Source organism: Triturus cristatus, chromosome 4_1 (assembly GCF_964204655.1).
Source record: "Triturus cristatus chromosome 4_1, aTriCri1.1, whole genome shotgun sequence".
Taxonomy (NCBI): Eukaryota; Metazoa; Chordata; class Amphibia; order Caudata; family Salamandridae; genus Triturus; species Triturus cristatus.
The window spans coordinates 441,475,390-441,497,415 of NC_140585.1; positions in this window are offsets into that span (position 1 = coordinate 441,475,390).

Genomic DNA, 22,026 nt, shown 5'->3' on the forward strand with positions numbered 1-22,026 from the left:
TGTCGCAAAGGGTTTGTAAATCTGCCCCTCAGTATCTTCGAAGTATGTTATCCCTTCATAGCCCTTAAAAAGAATGTGCATGAACTTCTAAAGCACTGCTGTAGATGAGGCAAACCAAGGACATGCACTAACATTGGAAACTGCTGCTTGGAGTAATAAACGCTATTAGGAGTCTGGATACATAGTGTACCAGTATGCGTGGTGCTATACAGAGCGTAAGGTTGTTGTACTGAACTCTTTCACCCCCTTTGCTTCTGCCTACATTTTTCCTGTTGCAGGGTAGGTAAGTGATCTGCCCAAAACCTTTATTTAAATATTTGAGGCACATAGTCGAATTGTGCCATTTGAACTGCATTTCCACGTCTTCTCTAATTACCAAAGGAATAGCCTCATCTTATTTGAAGTGGGTTCCACATCGTCCTACAACACAATTCTGTTAATAAATCCTTTTACCTTCCCAGTTTCTTCATTAGATGCATTTCTTTTATTGCCTGCATAGCAAACGTTTTAATTAATTCGAAAAAACTGCTCTATGCTATTAGGATCTTATTTAATATTTAATTTACCTTAATCTCTCCAGCTTAAAACTGATGGACCTCCCCCAAATGCATTTAACTTTCCCTGCACATATCACCTCTTAAGAAGAGATGCAGGTATACACCTATAATTGAATGACCATAATTCTAGGATGTGAAAAAAGCACTCCCCAAAACATGGGGTGTGTCCCTCGGGCACAGATGTGGTCCTCTCGAGGAGGTTTCAAATGTTATTCAGTGAGTAAAGTTAAACTTTCATCGATTTGAAAAAAGCTTTATTCGTCTTTTTTGATGGCGTTCAGTTCAAACACATCACGGTGAACATTGCTTAGGTTACACATTCCCAATGCATTTCGGCTTGAGCCTTCATCAGGGGTGATCTACAAATGGTAAAGAGGATGAATAAATGTAGGATACAACAATAGTGCGGCATTTATTTGCATATGATGTTAACAGTTAAAAGAACAAACTGAAAGGTGAAAGAAGAGGTAAAAAAAGGATAAGAAGGAGGTGGGTTAGTCGGAGCTGTCAGGCAATCGTTTACGGAGAGCTGTATCTCGTATGAATATGGCTTAGTTTCAAATAGGGTGTAAGCTTAATCTACAATAAAGTATCTGGTGTTTTTAGTGAGTATAGTTCCCTGAAGGTGTACCCAAGGGATGGTAAAAGGCTTCCGCAAGATATGCGAGTAGAAAATATAAGTGAAATCGTGTAAGGTGTTCTTACCGAGTGCCTAACGCCTCATCGTATCGTCCGTGTGGTCCGTGTGTGGCTGTTCGCGTCTATACTCGTTTTTGAACGAGTTTAAATGTTGGGAGGAGAACGTAAAGAGCGTGTCACGTGTCTGCTAACAATGTGTATAGACATAGGACTAAGCTGTTGTGGACGTGAAAAAGGTGAAAATGGTGAAAGGACTAGAGTGCCCGTAACAGTGAATATAGATATAGGACTAAGGAATTGTGAAACGTAAAAGGGCTTCAGTTGTCTGAAGCAACCCGGTTGATCTCATTAGCGTATACTCCGTGAATGAAGATGTGTAAAAATGTATAAAGAAAAAAGTGACAATCACAGGATGGTGATATATGTTGTTCAGAGGAACAATTGTGAGCAGAAGAGTCAGTAACAGGAGTTAGTTATAAGTTGGTCTGAATCAAAAGATGCATTGTACGATAACTGACAAAATTAATAAAGTTGATAAATCGATGGTTAACCATATTCAAAGATCATGTAGTAATACAGGTATAAAGGATGAGAGTTTATGTGAACATTCATAGATAACATGAGAATTCAGTACGATCATTTAAGCCATTCGGCTTCATCGAGTTCAAAAAATAAATCCAATGATTTTCTCTTTGCAACATAAAGTTGCGATTGTCTCTCCCTTCTTTTTTTGTTTTTTTGTTACTATTTCCAAGACACAAAATTTCAGTTGGCTAACATTGTGGCCAGCTTCCAGAAAATGTTGGGCAACAGATGATTTTGGTTGTTTGGTCCTGATGTTGGATTTGTGCTCATTGAGTCTTATTTTCATTTTTCTTTCGGTTTGTCCAACGTAAATTTTGCCACAAGGGCATTTGAGCATGTAGATGACATTAGATGTATCACAGGTTGCCGTTAATTTCAATTTGATTTTGTGTCCTTTCATAGGGTGTGTAATGTAGTCACCCTTAATGATATTGTTACAGTTGTTACAATTTAAGCAAGGGATAGTTCCTTTGAATGGAAGTGTCATAAGAGGTGGATGTTGTTGTTTCAAGATTTCACCTATGTTCTTATTACGTGTGTAGGCGAAAATTGGTTCCTCATCAAAAATATGGTTGAAATCCTGTTCTAATCTTAGCAATTGCCAATGCTTTTTGATTATTCGTCTGTAGTTTGTACTCATGGTGGAATATTTTGAAACTACAGTAACTTGATTGCTGGTTGGTTTGGGTAGTGTAGTAAGGAGTTGGTTCCGATTTTTGGAATCAGATCTTTCTTTCGCTTTATGTAGCACCTGATCAGGATAACCACGGATTTTGAATCTTTGTGTGAGCGTGTTGAGTTGGTCCAGTGATTTATCATGATTCGACACAATTCTTTTTACTCTGAGCATTTGAGAGAAAGGAAGATGTTGTTTGAGTGGTGGCGGATGAAAACTTTGATAGTGAAGGGTATTGTTCCTATCGGTGTTTTTTCTATAAAGGTCAGTCTCAAAGCCCGTGGGTGTTTTGATGATGGTAACGTCCAGGAAGTTAATGATGTCAGGATGGATGTTGAACGTGAATTGTACTCGTTGATCAATTTGGTTAAGGTTGTCAAGGTGATCCTTGAGAGCATGGTTTGAACCTTTCCATATGATGAAAATATCGTCAATAAATCTGAGGTATAGTTTTAAACTGCTGATCCAAGAAGGTGAGCTTAAGATGTGATCCTCCTCAAATTGATTCATGAAAATATTGGCGTACGCTGGGGCAGCGCAATTTCCCATAGATGTACCAGTTAGCTGTTGATACCATTCGTTGTTATGTACAAAATAGCTGTGGAAAAGGGTAAATTGCATTAGTTCCATCAAGAAAACCTGTAAGTTGTGTGGATGTTTAGAATGTAGTAATGCCTGTTCAATCGCCTCTAAACCCATTTGGTGAGGGATGGAGGTATATAAGGACTTGACATCCACTGTGCATAGGAAGACATGCTCATCTTCTGACATGGATACTTGATTAAGTTTGATTAAGAAATCAGTGGTATCTTTCACAAATGACTTCATAGAGTTAACACTGGGTTGGAGATGACGGTCTAAAAATTTGCCAACTGGTTCGTGAATACTACCACGTGTAGAAACAATAGGTCGACAGGGAGGTTTGGTGGGATGCTTGTGGATTTTAGGTACCATGAAGATGGACGGACTTTTTGGGTTGGGTTGAATGAGAAAATTTTGAACCTTCTCATTGATGGTGCCATTGTCAACGGCGGTTTGTACGATAGTTTGTAGAATCACACTGTATTGTCTTGTAGGATTACTTTCCAATTTCAAGTATGTTTCAGGATCCTGGACATGGGTCGATATTTGAGAGTTGTAATAATCAGAATTGAGTGCGACTAGTGCCCCACCTTTGTCAGCTTTGGTACAAATGATGTTAGGATTGCCAGCGATGGATCTCAAAATGCCTATCTCTTTGTTGGTGAGATTACTGCGTGTTGGTCTGCTTCTGCTGAAATTGAGTTTAGATAAATCGTTCTTTACACATGATTCAAATAGGTCCAAGCATTTGTGGCTAACCGGAGCCATAAATGCACTTTTAGGTCGTAAACCCATCAAGGGATCCTCTTCTTGTTCTTTAGTAGGTGTCAGGATGTTGTCAAAAAAGTGTCGGAGTCTCAGTTTTCTCATGAGCTTGTAAAAGCTAATGTGCAATTCAAGTAGGTTGCTGGTTGTTGTTGGTACGAAAGATGTACCTTTCTGTAAAACTTTCAGTTCAATGTCACTGAAGGTGTATTCAGAGATATTAATGACCAAGTTGTTTATTGATTCGTTTTCTTTGTGCGGTCCCTCTTGGTTGAGGTGGTGCGTGTATGTGGAAGATCCTTTTCTTTGGTTTTTTCTGTTGCTCCTCCTGGATCGTCTTGTCCTGTGGGGCCTACCTCTAAAAAAGAAGTTGTTTCGCTATGTGGGGTAGTAGTAGACGTTGATGGTGTGTCTGTTGAAATTGTTGGTGTTTTATCCTTTGCAGGAGGCCTTCTCTGAGGTTGGGTGTGATCACTGTCAGAAGAGGAGGTTTCAGTGTTGTTAGTATATGGTTTGTTTTGTCTCCGTCTGGCGTAGATTTCCGCCCAGGAATATACCTCACACATTTTATAATCCGTCGTGTCCCGACGGAACTTACGGATTTTTCGTTCATTAACTTCAGCTGAATGTTTTGACAACTGTTTGTTGATATCCTCCAGAATTACATTGAGATCCTCTGTGGTTAATGATTTTTCTAATTCGGTTTTGATGTCATGTATTTCTTTGGTGAGTTCCTCCAAAATAGTTGATAATTCTTCTATAATTAATAAGATCAGGTCTAGAGAGCATTTATTAAGAATTGCAAACCATTTGTCTTTAAACTTCTGTTGATTTTTACATAAGGATGGTTTGAGTGGTATTCTGAGTCCCCTTGGAATTCTCTGAGCTCTGTGGTATTTGATCAATGTGCTCGCATGTAAGCGTTGGTTGATTTGTTTCTTCGACAGGTATAAAATCTGACGTATATTCTGCTCCTTTGTGTTCCTGGTTGAGAAGGTGGTAACATCCTCTTCTATGAGAGCGTAGATCCTAGATATTTCCTCTTGTCCGTAAGCAAATGTTTCTGCTCTTGTATCCGTTAGATGAGAAATTTCGTCAAATTGCATGGTGATTTGATTTGCGTGCTGCGTGCTAACTTTCGGAATATGAATATCGAAACGAAACGGGGTATGTAGTACACGCACTGCGTAATGGTACTTTGGTTGTTGATTGGTTGTTTCGTGCACCAAGGTCTCGCTTTCCGAAAAAGAGTGAGTAGAACGTGAAAAAAGCACTCCCCAAAACATGGGGTGTGTCCCTCGGGCACAGATGTGGTCCTCTCGAGGAGGTTTCAAATGTTATTCAGTGAGTAAAGTTAAACTTTCATCGATTTGAAAAAAGCTTTATTCGTCTTTTTTGATGGCGTTCAGTTCAAACACATCACGGTGAACATTGCTTAGGTTACACATTCCCAATGCATTTCGGCTTGAGCCTTCATCAACTTTACTCACTGAATAACATTTGAAACCTCCTCGAGAGGACCACATCTGTGCCCGAGGGACACACCCCATGTTTTGGGGAGTGCTTTTTTCACGTTCTACTCACTCTTTTTCGGAAAGCGAGACCTTGGTGCACGAAACAACCAATCAACAACCAAAGTACCATTACGCAGTGCGTGTACTACATACCCCGTTTCATAATTCTAGGATCTCATATAGCCATGTAAGTTCCTTTCATATCTGTTCAGCAGTTTTTCAAACCTCTCTTGACACTTTATTTTATGGGTGGATCCCAAGCGTGCTTCTGTTCTCTTATTGATACTACCAGTGTATACTGTATACATCAGTAACTTCTAACTCTTTGTCTATCATCTGTGCTTAACTTTAAACTACTTCCTTCCAGGTTTTGTTTTTGTAAGAGCAAATGAAATGATCCTCGTTTTTATATATGACACTCTATAGTACATGTAAGATGCTTCTTGTGATTGGTTACGTGATTGTTAGATCTGGGGGTCTCTAGTTGGCAGGGTCGGTACCACTGTCCAAGTAGGGACCCTTGCTTCTAGTCAGGGAAAGGGGGATACACTGTTAAGATAACCCCTGCTCACCCTCTAGGTAGCTTGGCCTGAGCAGTCTAGGCTATCAAAGGCAATGTGTAAAGTATTTGTACCAACACTCACAGTAACACAGTGAAAACACCACAGATTTACTCCACACCAGTTTTAGAAAAATAAGGTATCTTTTACTAAAAACTTCACAAGACCAACATACAATTAAAAAGGTTACTTCAAAAATAGTTCAAGAGTTTGCAGAAAGTACTCCAGGATGTCAAAATCAGTGTCCTGCACAATGCGACTCTCAATGCACAAAATGCGACACTTTCGTGCCCAACAGTACCTGTAGTTGCGATAAGGTTCCCAAAAGCTATAACAAGGAAGCTTGCAAAGGCGATGCAATACTCCTGAGATCCTGGGGAGGCTTTGCAGCAGCCCTGCTTCACGCAGCAGAGGTGGATGCGCCGGCTCCGATCTGTAGGGGGAGGATGCGATGACTTTGGCCTTCGTTGCGTAGGTTTCTTGGGGGGAAGCTTCACGCACAGGTTCGATGCGACACTCTTCGATGTGGTGCGATGCGTGGCGCAGCGTTGCCTTCCGGCGCCGCAACTCTCGATGCGCCACGGAACGGGACTCTGCGTCAACGCACCCGATGACTGGAGACTTTTCACGCACCGGCAGTGGTGCGGCTCGCAAACTGGTTCTGCGACAACCCTCGCAATGGCCGGAATCTTCACGCTTCGGGACGATGCTCGACGCACTCGGCGATGCGGGGACCCTGCGTGTTGCGATGGTGCCGCGATGAAATTTTCCTCGCACTCTCGTCTTGCGACACGCAATCGGATGATGCGTTGGGTACCAGTCACTCTTGTTCACGCTTCTGCTTCCCAGCTCCCAAACACAGCAAAACGACCTCCTGAGGCCCCAAGACTGGGCAAGCACTCCAAAGCAGGTCAGAACTCTCTCAGCAGAGTTCCAGGAGAGCTGGGGGTGAAGTCCTTTTGTTCCTGGGACTTCTTAACAGGGAGCCAGCTCTTCTCAGGCCCTTGGAGATCAGAATCAAAAGAAGGGGACACAGCAAAGTCCTTCCCCTCTCCTTGGCAGCAAAGCAAAACAGCAAGCAGGAAGTCTTCTCCTCTTCAGTCCTTTTCACCTTTCTCCTTGGCAGAGGTTTCTTCTTAGTTCCAAAGTGATCTAAAGTTTTAGGTGTCTGAGGTCCTCTTCTTATACCCCTCCAAGTCTTTGTCTCTCTTTGTTCCAGTGGGGGGATTCCCCTGCTCAAACCGGTTCCTGGGTGTGCTCTGCTCTGGAGCACCTGGTTCCTTTCAGAGTGAGGGGCAGGGTCGTTAGACGCTCAGCAGGAGGTGGAGCCTTCTTTGTGCCAGCAGAGGCAGAGTCCTCAGCCTGGCCAGCAGGGGGTGGAGCCAGCATTGTGTTTGTCAGGTGCAGCCCTATTCAAACCCAGGGACTACTCCTCCCACCCATCTAAAGCAGATCTCCCTATTCACCCTGCTGCTGACTCATCCAGGCTCCTGCAGCCACCTATCCCATCACATGACACCAGTCAGCCAACCAGCACACAGGCACACAGGAAGGTTAAACAGAAGAATAGCTACCTTCTAAAAAGTGCTATTCTCACACAGTGAATTTAAAAACCATCTTGCTAAAAAGATGTATAATTAAATTCTGAACACAAAGATACCAAACTTGGATTTTCCATCTTGCCCTTATGGGAAGATAGGCATGTAAACAGCCTTCCCCATTCTATCCTATGGGCAAGATAGCCTCTCAGCAGTGAAAAATGAAAATGGCTGTAATTCACTACCAGGGCATGTTACACACCTCAGTACATGCCCTACCTTTCAGATACACTGCACCCAGCCCAGGGGGTACCTAGGGCCACCATAGGGATGCCTGACATGTACAGAAAGGGAAGGATAAGGCCTGGTCAGTGGGTGCACTGGCCAGGTCGACATGGCAGTCCTGGACTGCACATAGGCACTGCAAGCAGGCCTAAGACATCATTTTAGCGCTACTCCTGTGGGTGGCACAATCAGTGCTGCAGCCCACTAGTAGCATTTGAATCACCAGCCCTGGCACACTCAGTGCACTTTACTAGGGGCTAACAGGTGAAACAAATATACCAATCATGGAAAACCAATTAATATGACAATTTATACAGAGAGCATATGCACTTTAGCACTGATCAGCAGTGGTAAAGTGCCCAGAGTTCTATTGCCAACAACCACAGGTCAGAAAAAATAAAGGAGGAAGAAGCAAAAAGTTTGGGGATAACCCTGCAAAAAGGGCCGTTTCCAACAGTGATCGACCCTGCTAAAGTGAAAATAAGAAACTTTGTCTACACAGAGTGTCTTACCACAAACTCTCTTAAAATTTTGATATTCCATCCATTATTTTTCTTTTTAATTTGGCATTTCCCTATATGATGCACAACTTCTGTCAAACATATCTGCCTACAGAGCAACAGATATAGCTTCTCGTAGGGAGCATTCACTGATTACCATGAACTTTTTATAGATTTATTTGCTTTTTGTCTGTATTACTATTTCATCCCATTTAAATTCCTTTTGTAAAATCAAAAGCTTCAATATGTAGCTGTTGACTTCATAGAGTTTTTAATATTAATCTATGTTTTCATCCGTGCCTTCTTTTCTTTCTTTAAAAAAAAATATTTATTGAGATGCATACCTTAGGTACCTAACAGCTATTCTGCTTATTAAAAATACCATAAACATTTCGTGGCAAGCTACCTATAGATTATTATTATTATTTTTTATTCAGGCCCTAAATCGTGTAAAGTCTACCTTCTCATTTTTGCAAGAACGCATGTTTCATCATTAATTATAATTATGTAGTTCTAAAAATTCTCTTTCCACAACCTCCATATTAAGACAGGTTTTTCGGGTGTAATTTGGTATGCAGTGGGCTGCCATGTTGATGCTAATTGGTTTGCGTGTGATACCATTTTGCTGTAGACTTTAATTCTGACTTTTGATAATTTTGCTTGTAAACCTCCACAGGCACCAGCCTTTCTGTGGCAGCCTTCTTGCAACAGCTTCTGTCCTGTGGTAGGTGGGACCATCTGCCTCTTTCTTTTTGTGGGAACTCTAGCAATACCTTCTCTCCTCTGATTCGGTGGCACATTTTGCCTCTGACGCTACTTCATCCTGCCCATGAACATGATAACGAGCAGCCCCCTAAAGGCTCCAGTTATGTGTCCTGATATCATTTGTTCTTTTTTTCTCAACACCTAAAGACACAAATCTGGAATTTAGCTCCTACCTATTTTGTTTTCATCACCGAAAATGCAAAGCTATCCACACAGTTCTATGCCACACAATCCAACTCCACACATTTTCAATCACAGCACATAATTCGACACCAAACTACATAACTCAACTCAACAACACAATTACACAACACACCACATACATCCAAACCACACCACAGAATTCCAAACCATGACACAAAATCCAACAGCACACCTCATAATTAAACTCCACTACATACCACTCCACAATACAAAATACCATTCCACATAATTACACTCCATAACACACAATCCCACTCCACATAATTCCAGTACATTCAATATCACATCATTCCTATCCACATAATTCCACTGCACCGTACCTCATAATTTCACTACACAAATCCACTCCACATCACACCATACAATTCCACGCCACACAATTTCACAACTAACTCCAATCTAACGCACATAATTCCACTACACACCACATATATACACTTCATAACACATGGGTAAAAGATATTGTCATTTACAGTGCCAATAGCTCTAACTCATGAAAATGCAAAACCTATTGCATTTCCAATGCTTGTTTTGTCCTCCAAACAAACCACTCCAATAGATAGTCTGTAAAACAATCACCCATTTTATTTAGTATTTCACTAACAGTCTAGTGCTGGTTTTAGTGACCGATCTAAAAGATCATGTGATTTGGGGCAAGTTACTTTATCTCCACGTGCCTCAAGTTGTACATAAAGTCTAATGTAAATATTCATAAAATAGCTATACATTGTTCTGTTTGCTATGGCCCCAATTACATGATCACCTGCTTTCCTGTCGAAGATCCTTTTTAACAACTACCTTGTGAGCGACAGCTGCAACCTAGGTACCATATAAACACAGATGATATCCAGATACACTCCAGGGTATGCAAGCAAATATATATTAGGGTTACACATCATCATTGTAGCACCCAGGATAATTTGATAAATGGCTAAATACTTAAAAGGTCCCACAGGCGAGACCTATTGGCTATGCCAATGCTTGTAAGATTTTGTGTGTAAGCCAGTTACTTTGTTCTTTAAATAAAGTGCTGACAATTCATTTGAACATTGCAGCAAATAACAAGGCTGCTATGGAAGTAAGAACTGGTCCTCCTGTACAAATGGATATACATTCTATTTCAGTGTTATCTAAGGGCCTAATTATAACTACAGCGCTCCGACGGACCGCTGTAGCCACAGTGGCGCTGACCACCCTATTACAAGATGGGCGGTCGGTCCGCCCTGGGACCACTGCAACCGCCAAGGATCAGAGATCTCTTGTGGTGTTGCGTAGGTCTTGAGGCGGAAATAGGCTTGGTGCTGCTGCTGTCGTACCGCCAAGCATATTCGAGTTTCCTCTCTGTCACGGTTTTCATGCTGGTGAGCCCACCATGAATGCTGTGGTGGAGAGGAAACAAATGAGCCTGCTGGGCCCCCTGTTGCCTCAAGGCCATGGGGTGCATGAGGGGGGGGGCACATTTTGTGCCCCCCTGTGTGCATGCACCCCAGTTTCTGCATGGCATAGACTGCAGAGTCCTTAACATTTAGGAACTGCCTTTGGGTGCCCATTTTCAGATGCATTGCCAAAGAAACATCAGCCAGACACGAGAAAACTTATAATCTGGCAGGCGGTGCTCACATGGCTGTGGCGGTGTGGGAGCAGGGCGACGGCTTGGCGGCCCTGCTCCCACGCTGCCAACGTCGTAATCTAGCCCTATGTCTGGTTGATACTTGAAATCTGTCTTTCTACAGACTGATGAAAGTTCACACCTGCTTATAAAGAACAGCATAATGCCTGGCTCTGTCAGTCCATTCTCCATGTTTGAGATCTTGAGTGACCTTTAATCACCAAACCCTATGATTGACCTGTGACTGACCTGTTACCTTTCATCACCAAATCAATGATTGATCTCTTTAAGGCTGTGTTATCATTTGAGGTTTCGACAAATGAGTTAAAAAGAGTATACTTCTCAAAAAATGTAGCGACCGGTATGATTTTAAATCTTTTTCAAACCTCCCTAATCATTTCAAACCGTTGGAAAGGGGGATTTTGCACCAGCATGAGATCTTCATTGAAAAGGACACATTATTACACCAGCTTCAAGCTGTGTTCAGTCAATCTATGCGTAGATGCATGGCTAAGGATACAGCACTAATACAGGTTAAGAACCCTGGAACATGTACTCCAAGACAGATGGACATTTTAGGAACTACTGCACACGTATCTGTTTTTTCCAGTGTCTGATGCATGAGAGTAATAATCTTATCTCAGTCTCAGAACTCTTATCATTCACATATATTCTGCATTTCTAATTGAGCTCCTTCCTGATGACTTTTATGCACTGCAGAGAAAAAGGGTACTGCCCCCTGTATTAGTGTACTATTAATGCTGTGATTGGTTGCTGGTAGTGGCAGCTCACAAAACTTTGAATAGCTGTTTCACTTAGACTAAATTCTCACAGTGCATGCATGTGCTTTCAAAACCCTTTCTGGAAGTTGGCAGCTGCCTCTTTGACTTGAGCATGGTGACCTAGCAAGCGGCACAAGGGGCTAGAGGAGTGTAGAAGTGAAGAAGTTAGGTATAGTAATGTGAAAGTATACGATAGCTTGAAAGAATGAGAGTGAAAGGTGAGAAGGAAAGATGGTTGAATAATGCATGGGAAAGGGGTAGAGCAGAGAGGAGCAGGAAAGATAGAGAGAAAAGAGAGAGGAAAGGCGGAGTAGAGAGGTGTCCTGTATAGAAAGAAATTAAGAAATTACTCTAATGTTTACAACTAAATCCTCACTCTTGACCGAAGACTCATTAAAAATAGATAGCATTGTCTCACAAAGAGGTTCACCCAGGATCACTTTGACCTAGAACCTACACTAGAACATTATGATAATATCACTAGAAAAAGGGATCTATCAATCAACCAATCAACCAATCAGGATTTATAAAGGGCGGCTAATCACCAGTGATTGCAGGTCCCGGAGGCTTATTCGAACAGCCAGGTCTTGAGGGCAATTTGGAATTCCGAAAGTGAGGTGATGTTCTGGAGGTGCGTGGGGAGGCTGTTTCAGGTCATCGCTGTGATGTGGGAGAAGAAGCATCCACCACTCGTGATTTGGTAGATACGAGGAGTATGGGCAAGTGGAAGGGAGGTGGAGCATAGTCTTCTTGATGGTTGTTGGAAGTTCAGGCAGTGGTTAATGTAGGCGGGTCCTTGGTTGTGTAGAGCCTTGTGTGTGTGGGTCAGCAGCTTGAATTGGCATCTGTTCTGTACATGGAGCCAGTAGAGTTGCCTGAGGTGGGGTGTGATGTGGGTTCGTCGGGGAAGGCCAATGATGAGTCTGGCTACGGCATTCTGTGTGGTCTGAAGTCTCTGTAGGAGGTGTGCGGCAATTCCTAAATAGAGAAGGTTGCTGATGTCCAGTCGGCTGGTGATGAGGGTTTGTGTCACTGTGCGTCTCGTGTGTAGAAATAGACCTTAAGTATCATACGCAGAATAAGAACTCAAGCGGAGGAGATGGCGTTGATCTGTGATTTCATGGTGAGCTTGTTGTCAATGATGATTCCGAGGTTTCTGGTGTATTTGGTGGAAGTGGGTGCGGGTCCTAAGTAAGATGGCCACATGGAGTTTTTCCATGTGTTGCTGCTGTTGCCAAAGATCAGTACTGCCATGTTGTCTCTGTTCAGTTGCAGGCAGTTGTTCTTCATCCAGTCGGCGACGTTTGACATGAATCTGTGGAAATTGGTTTTGGTGGTGGTGGTGGGGTCGTCAGTAAGTGAGAGGATGAGTTGGGTGTCATCTGCTTAGGAAATTATGTATAGACCGTGGGATCAGATGATGCTGGCCAGCGGGGTCATATATGCGTTTAAGAGTATGGGGCTGAGAGATAAGCCCTGGGGGACACCGCAGGTGATCTCCTTGGGTTCAGAGGTAAAAGGTGGAAGGTGGATCCTCTGGGTTCTTCCAGTGAGGAAGGATGTGATCCACCTGAGTGCATCCCCTTGGATACTGATGTGATGGAGTCTTTCGATCAGCGTTTGGTGGGATACGGTGCCGAAGACTGCGAAGAAGTCGAGGTGGATCAAAGCTGCTGCTTCCAGGAGGGTTCAGATATCGTCGGTGGCTGTAATCAGGGCCGTTTCTATGCTGTGATTGCTGCTGAAGCCGGATTGGGACGAATCGAGTAGTTGGTTCTGCTCCATGCTGTGTCATGAGTTGATTGTTGAAGATCTTTTCCAGTACCTTCACTGGGAATGGGAACATGGAGATTGGGCGGTAGTTTTTGAGATCGCTGGGGTGAGTGGAGGGTTTTTTGAATAGTGGTCTGACTTCGGTGTGTTTCCAAGTGTTCAGGATATGTTGCGGTGGTGATAGAGGTCTTGAGTGGGTAGTGAGTTCTTGGCCAATCCTTTGGTTTCCGAGGTTGAAGATGTGGTGCGGGCAGGGGTCTGTGGGTGCTCCCAAGTGGATGGATTTCATGGTGGAGGTGGTGTCCTGGGTGGAGAGAATGTTCCAGGTGGTCAGTATGTGGTGTGTGTCGGTTACAATGGTGATGTATCTGTCAAGGAAGTCCATAGGTGTGGGTTGGGGTTAGAAGTTTTTGTATATGGTTGCAATATTGTTGTGGAAGAAGTGGGTGAGGTGATATTTTGGAAGTCAAGTTTCACACCCCTTTTTAACAAGGGTTGTCACCTAAAGCCTGAGGCCCAAAGCGGAAGTTCCTATAATTGAGAAGATAAGAAAAATACAAGACTTTCGATCTTGCCCATGCCCCTATCTATCTTCAGTTGGTTAAAAAAGATCAGATTTCTACCATGGAAAGGCAGTTGTGCAGATTAGAGGTGCTAAAATCTAGGTTGCCCGTGATTTTAAACATCCTTTGAGCATTGCTGATGTACACAGACAACACTATTGGATGCCATTAGAACCTCAATGGCACATTTTCCAGAGATTTGAATTGCATGACAGGGGGTTCACACAGACATTTGCGTAGTCTGTAAAAATGTAATGCTTTAAAACTGCCTTAAAAAATCTATAAATATGGTTTTAATTTAAACAGTTTAATGAAGTGATTTTATGCTTTTTTAGTCAAGATTCCACTTTTTAAAAGCAGCTAACATTATTTTTCACAAATTATTTGTAGAGAAAAGTAGGGAAAGTGAATTACAGACATGAGAAAATATCCAGAAGACAAAATGGTAAGCTTAAGTATTAGCAAGTAAAGTGGCAGTACTTGTTGGAAATCAAGTTAGGACTTCCAGAGTCCTGCTTTTTAGTCACGGTACCCTGGGGTTTTATAATGCTGAATGTTTCAGAGTAGGCACCTGGACACCTAGCTTGCCACTGGCCTGTGACCTCCAGTTCCTGCTTGTTCCAGACTGATCCAGTGACACTGTAGCTGCCCGGGTTTTCCCGCTGGGGTTTTCCCGCCTGGGTTTTCTCACTCACCGTTCTTCTGGCCCACCTCTGGACCTACTTAATGCAGGCCGTAGCATGGCTGCGGACTTGTGCAGTGGGCGACCCTCCCTTTTTGTTTTTGTTAAAGAGTTTTATATAGCGCGAACTAGACCCGTAGATATCAGGTATCAGAGAGCTTTACATTAGCATCAGTTTTGTTACACACGGACACATTCATTTTGTTAGGCAAGGGGGAGTTAAGTGATTTGTCCAGAATCACAGGATGTTGAGCTTCATTGCGGAGACTTGAACCAGGTTCCCTAGCTTCGAGGTCAACCACTCTAGCCCTAAGGCTACATCCTCTCCCTTGCCTGTTAGGTGTTGTCTGAATCAGTCCTTGTGGATTATAGGAAACACAATATATCCAGATGAGGTTTTTATATTCACCTATATCCAGCATCCAACAAGATATTTTCCTTTGTGAAATATGCGTGATCACTGCATACGGAAAAAACACATACACGCACCACTGCACATACTTCGATCACCAAGTAAGTACAATGGTCCAGTCAGTCATATTTATTATAAGGTAGCAGCTATTTACCTGGCCACGCTGTAAATGGTGAATTTTCTCCGCTAGTTACTTGGCCACTAGCTTAATAGTAGAAATTATTTGCTATGTGGCCGGCAGCCTTGAAAATTGCAAAGAAACTTTACTATTTACCCAGCCGCTAGCAAAATAATAGATATTCTGCAATGGGTGGCTGGTAGCCGTGCAAATAGCAGAAAAATGTCACTATTTACCCTGCTGCTGGCTAAATATTAGAGATTCTGCACTGTTTGGCTGACAGCCATGCAAATAGCAGAAAAACATCCCTATTTACTTAAACCAGGTAGAACTACAAACAAGGAGTGAAAACAATTGCCATCCATCTCCTTATGAGAGTTATAGTCCTGCTATATTATTTCATTAACACAAAGTGGTTGCAAATTCCGCACATATGTTTTGCGAATGGAATAGTATTTTGCAAACCAACATATGTACTGTTCAGTTGGTTCACAAAATATTGAAGTGCAGGGGGTCGCAGAACGACCTGCCTAATAAATGTTCGTTAGGCGGGTGCAAATTAGCTCTTATCATCCTGGTGGTTGGCTGTAATCACAGAGATGGTGGCCTGCCTGGGACAGCACATGTCTGCATTCTAAAATGGAGAAAAAAATTCAAAGCTGCCCAGTGTTCCTTAAAGGAACCAGTGCTGGTTTAAAAAATAAAAAGGTTAAGGTTTTGGAACGCTTCTCCTTCCTTGAGGCTGCCAACATGATTTCTAATGATAAAAGGGTCTTCGTGAGACCCCTTACCATCTGCAAGTTAGTCACTGTTAGACCCGGGGGACGCTAGTTGGCAGAGGTAGGTACCTTAGTCCAAATAGGGACCCTTGCTTACACGTCAGGGAAAGGAAAGACACCTTCTCAGATAGCCCCCTTGGTAGCCTGGCACGAGCAGCTAGGCTTATCTTCAAGGCAAGTGTGTAAAGTATTTGCAAACACGCTCTCAGTAACCCAATGATGACACCACAAATGGACTCCACACAAGTTTCATAAAAACGTGTGTAAATTTATATAAAAAGATATATGATGAGACCACACAATATAAATCCAACATAAATACAACATATGCGTATTTGTAATATTCCTCCTGGCCGGTTGTTAGGCCAGCCAGCCCTTGTAAGTTCTGGCGATATTAATGAGCAATTCTAAATGATCCACTGCAGTCCTAATGCAATGCTATGCAGGTCGTAATGCTAGAATCAGGCACTTTGCGTTGTAAAAATAATGCAGTTCGTTATGCAATAATCAGGCACTTTGCAATGTAAAAATAATGCAGTTCGTTATGCAACAATCAAGCAGTTCGTAATGCCAAAATAATGCAATGCGTGACACAACAATCAGGTAGTTCGTTATGCAACCTAACGCAATGTGTAATGCAACAATAAGGTAGTTCGTTATGCAAAAATAGTGCAATGCGTAATGCAACAATCAGGCAGTTTGCAATGCAGAAATAATGCAATGCATAATACAACAATCAGGTAGTTCGTAATGCAGAAATAATGCAATGCGTAATACACTAATCAGGTAGTTCGTAATGCAGAAATAATGCAATGCGTAATACGACAATCAGGTAGTTCATAATGCAGAAATAATGCAATGCGTAATACACTCACGGTGCCTTAGGTGGTCTCTCCGCCACTCATACTGACTCACTGTCAGCTCTTGTCAACAGATGCCCCCTCACTGGTATGGTGTAAACCAAAGAGCAGCTCCGCACGCCGGCCCGGTACTGCCACTCCTTGGCAAGTACGGGTCGTTATACGAGCCGAAGCAGAGGCTCGCGCTGCAGGAATTGGAGAGGCCGAGAGCATCCCTCTCCGAGCCCGCACCCAGCCCCAGGCGGTGACACACGTTACCTGGGGGGTGCGACCTCGCTCTTCTCTCCTCTTCCCGCGACTTGGGCCTCCGATGCAATCTTTGTGGATTCCAGGAAGTGGAACTCGGGCCCTCCCTCGATGGGGTTGGTTTGAGGTCCTGCTCTGGCAACGGCGGGCTAGGGCCGGCGGCTCAGCTCCTCCATGGCTGCTTGTCCGGGATGCTGGTGCTACGAAGATCTCAGGCTGCAACAGGGCACACGCACACAGCGTCACTGAGACTCACTTGAGCTTCGGTTGTGCACGATCACAGGGCACTCCTCACGACGTTCTCAGGTTGCATGAAGCACACGCACACAGCGTCGCTGAGACTCACTTGAACTCCGGTGCACGATAACAGGGCAATCCTCACGAAGGTCTCAGGCTGCACAAAGCACATGCACACAGCGTCGCTGAGACTCACTTGGACTCCGGGTGTGCACAATAACAGGGCAATCCTCACGAAGGTCTCAGGCTGCACAAAGCACACGCACACAGCGTCGCTGAGACTCACTTGGAATCCGGTGCACACGATCACAGGATAATCCTCACGAAGGGCTCAGGCTGCAAAAAGCACATGCACACAGCGTCGCTGAGACTCGCTTGGACTCCAGGTGCCCATGATCACAAGGCACTTGTTATGAGGGTCTCAGGCTGCAAAAAGTAGACGCACACAGCGTCGCTGAGACTATCCTGGAAACTTTTGTGGTCCTGAGTTTCCTCAACTGGGAGCCAGCTCACCTCGGGTCCTTGGGGATAAGTTACTTCCGGACATATCAAGTCCCTTTAGCCTCTCCTTGGTTAAAACAGCAAACTGCAGGCCAGCCCCAGAACACACAGCAAGGGTCAGTCCTTTCCCTCAGTCTCTTCAGCTGTTTCTTCCTTGGCAAAGGTTCCTCTTGACCACAAAGTAGCTTCAGTCTGGTTCAGTCTTGATCAATCCATTTCTCCCCAAAGTTCAGGGGCTTCAGCTCTCATAGTTATACCCCTAAATGTCTTTGAAGTCTTTGTGTTTGGGGGGCACTGACCCCTGCTCAAACCAGTTCTTGGTGCCTCCCTGCCAGTGACACCTTCTTCCTTTGATTAGTGGGGAACTGGATTCTCAATCACTCAGCAGAAGATGGGACCATTGTTTTATGACAGCAACCCAGGCCCCTTCACCTCTAGGGGCTACTCCTCCCCCTTACACTCCAGATGCAGGTCAGCCTGTTGCTGTATCACCTCCTCCCCTGGGTCAAGACATTCCCCAGATCCTATCACTTTCAAATCCAGACAGTCAATCCACAACCATGCAGAGACACACAGGAATGTTGAGGCACAAAAACCCAGACACTTCTAAAAGAGTGGTCTCAAAACACACAATGCAAAAACCACCTTCACAGAAAGATGTGTTATTAAATTGTGAGTTCAGGCATACTAAACTTCACCTCTCCATCTTAAGCCTTTGGGAAGATAGGCTTGAAACATATTACACAGCCTCCCCCATTCTGTCCTACGGGCAAGAAGGTCTTCCATCAGTGAAAAACGAAATGGAGATTATTTCACTGTCAGGACATGGTACACACCTTACTACATGTCTACCTTTCACATGCACTGCACCCTGACCAGGGGGTTCCTTGGGCCTACCATAGGGGTGTCGATGTGCATAGAAAGGGAAGGGTAAGGTCTGGCAAGTGGGTGCACTTGTCAGAACAAAATTGGAGTTTAACAAACTGCACGCAGGCACTGCAATGGCAGGCCTGAGTTCTCTCTTTAAGGCTGCTTGTGTAGGTGGCACAATTAGTGCTGCAGGCTCACTAGTAGCATTTGCATTACCAGCCCTGGCACACATAGTGCACTTTACTAGGGACTTTAGTAGTAAGGTAAACATACCAATCATGGACAACCAATTACCAATACACTTTACACAGGGAGCACTTTTGCACTTTGACACTGATCAGGAGTGGCAAAGTACCCAAAGCATCTAAGTTGGCAACACCATGTCAGAAAAAGGTCTAGGTGGTAAAGCAAAAACGTTTAGGGAACTTTAGCCAAAAAGGGCAAAGTCCAACAGTTACTATCTCAACTTGGTGGTCAATAGCTCATCAATGGTTTGCGACAGGAATTGCAGTCATAAACTATCAATAAATTCCTTCCCGAATTAGAAAGGGGAGGGAGGAAACCCCTTTCATGGATCCCCCCTATTTGAAATTCAGAAGCGATCACAAAAGTCCTTTACTAGTTTAAATATTTATATAACTCATAAAAAGGGTTTTGTATTTAATGATAAGCACTTTTGTGGTCACAAACCCTGTGATTTTGCAACATGAGGCCCTTAGAGCTAAAACTACCTTATATGCAGGCTCTAACTTATCAGTCTAAAGGTAATTTTGACCGACATGGCACAGAATGCCCCTTCATTACAACATGAGCCAAGACATGGCGACATGTTGAGGCCCTATTTGAAGCTGTTTCATGCTCCACAATTGCACCTACTCTTTTACGTTTACCTACAGAGGTAACTAATAATAAAGATTATTAGAACAGTTGCAAGACTTGTTAAAGCTATTTACTCTTCTTAAGCTATGTTCTCGCTCTTACTCACAAAGCCATAGGAATGTACCAGGGCCAGACATAGGATTATCTAAAGGCTCCATACTATCAGAACACCTGTTTATCTGCAGCAAATCAGTGCATTCTGGAATTATTAAATCAGTTTCAGTTCAATTAAACAAATCAGTTTAAAACACTTGAAAACAATGATTTGTATTAAAAAAATGCAAATGGAAATGTGGTATCTCAGTGACATTGAGCCATCTAATATTTAGGATGATTTTATCAAAATTGAAACATTTGCATAGGGACTCTATAAAGTGACCAACACAGCATAACTGGAGGCTTCATTCCAATCTCATGACAAGAGGAAGAAAAACTATAAGCCTGATTTAGAGTTTCGAGGACGGAGTTAACTCTGTCAGGATGGCGGGGGACAATATCCCTTCTATCCTGAGGGACCTCTGCCCACCAAATTTAGAGTTGTCTCTGGCAAACTCTCTACAGTGACAGGAACTGCTGACATGGTGGTTTTTATCTATGCACAAAACGTTTGAAGGACAGTACTGTCAGACATGATGGCCAGCCAGAAAACTTTTCAAACATTTTCTCTTTTCTAAAACAAACTCCTAAAGGGGGAATTTGTTTTTGAAAAACAAAAAGAAAATGAATGCCCGCACATGCTGGGATTATTCTCCCAGGGAGATGGGGTAACTATTTATCTTTACGTCCCTTACAAGCAGGTGTTACTCTGAACAGTGTAGACAACATAAAGTCCTTCTTTCACTGACACTTACACTGTTGGGCCATCAGTGGAAGCATTCTGTCTAGGCGCGACAAGCAAGGGAATGGGACTATAATTAATTGAGCTGAATTTCATTGGAATATGAATTCATTTTCCAAGTAAATCAGAGAAAGATATGTTGGCATCAGAGACACAAAAGTAAAGAAACGCACAGAGGTTTTTATTAATTGACTTTATTACAAATATTTTAAGAAATAAGACACTGAATGAACAGAGACATTTTGTTACCTCCATTCTTGTGACTTATGGATCGATAATTTCACATTTCCACTTAAACACTCAATTCAATTCAATTCAAGAAAACTTTATTTGAAGGCACAAAGCATCCATAAAAACAACACAAAGTACATACAAGGTTAAAAACTACATAATATGAGATTTGTGTGCGTCAAGTGCAATGAATAAAATACAGATTGCAGCACTATATATTGTTAGGACAGCATAGACCTCGGTGCTCGAACAGCCGAATTTAAAAATCACCCAATGTGCTAAACTGCCTCTTCATTGGTTAAAAATAATTAAAATTTAAAAGCGGAATTAAAAATTGTCTAGAATACATAGCATAAAATTTACAAAACAAAATTAAAATAAAGCATGGATTTAGCGGACACACCATCACAGGAACATACATTAACTTTAAGATTATGGACAAAGACTGAATGAAAAGATAGCAAATATGTCATAGTGTCTGATCTGAAGCAGAACAGCAAGGAGCGTTCCCAATGGTCACATGCACATTTAATATATTTAGTGGTGCTATCAGTTTCAGACAGGTTCAGATATATAATCCCACTAGGTTTCCCTGTCAGGTTCCTTATTCTCTGGGATTCGGCTCACTCAAAGTTTACATCAGCTACAGCCTTCTTATTCATACTAGTACTGAGTAGTAGATCCAAAAAAATGATTGTAGCCCCATTTACATACACTCAGCTTTCACATACGTGCTTCAGGGAATTGATAATCCTCTATCCAGAGATAAACAGTCATATATATATATATCTCTGAAAAGACTTGCCTCAGTATTTCCCCAGATGGATAGCCACTGTAAAAGAGGCCTTAACCTAATCAAATCAGTAATAGAGCAGAGACGGAGTTCTTTGTGGCAAAGAAAAAGTGAGGCTAAAATAGGGTCAGATAGGAGCTTACTGCAAAACCTATTCTCTACACTCTGGCTAGCTGAACAGTTGGAGATCCCCCACACCTCTGCTCTGTGCATGGCAATCGGCAAACATTGTGATTTATAAGCAATTGACAGTGGAACTATGGCACTTTAACACTCATTTTTCAGACAGGGGACATGGATCCACAATTGAGGTGTCAGAACTGATTTGTGGTGATCTTCTTCCGAATATATATTTTTCTGGCTGTAGCTCAGACACAACCTTTGTGCTAGGTAATGGTTCTCATATCAGTAGCAATTGTGCTGACTCCTAGAAGAAGGATCTAAAATAAGGACACAATGAAGCATTAGATCTCAGCACCTGGCCGTCGTCAGCCTTCCCAAGCAGTCATCAGCACTGCTCAGAAACTGTGGCACCTTCAACAAGGAAAACCTATGGCCTACCCCTTACTCCTACCATCCACCCTGTCATCACTCAGGAAGAACTAATCTAAATCTGCAAAAACAGACCTCACAGAGTTTCTTTGGGTATGCTTTTCTCCATTCTCCCTCACTTCAGTTCTGGG